Genomic DNA, 293 nt, shown 5'->3' with positions numbered 1-293 from the left:
TGCTCTCCTTCATATGATCTCTTCATGTTTTGGTGGTTCTTTGTCTCTTCTCCTCCTCTCTTCACGGCGTCCCTTAGTATTCGTAATCTCACGTTATTCTTGTCTCTGCTTCGTAGTTCTCTTTTTTCTGGAATATTCTTTATTCAATTACCATTCACTGGAATCTTATTTATTCTTTCCATTCTCTCTCTTTTTCCTCTTTTCTAGAACAACACTGGTCTTCTCTTCTCTTCTCTTCTCTCCCCCATTCTTCCCCTCCCTTTATCTCCTCCCTCATGTCTTCCCTACACCCA

Source organism: Procambarus clarkii, chromosome 40, assembly GCF_040958095.1.
Source record: "Procambarus clarkii isolate CNS0578487 chromosome 40, FALCON_Pclarkii_2.0, whole genome shotgun sequence".
NCBI lineage: Eukaryota > Metazoa > Arthropoda > Malacostraca > Decapoda > Cambaridae > Procambarus > Procambarus clarkii.
The sequence above is the reverse complement of the archived record's forward strand: the minus strand, read 5'-3'. Positions refer to the sequence as shown.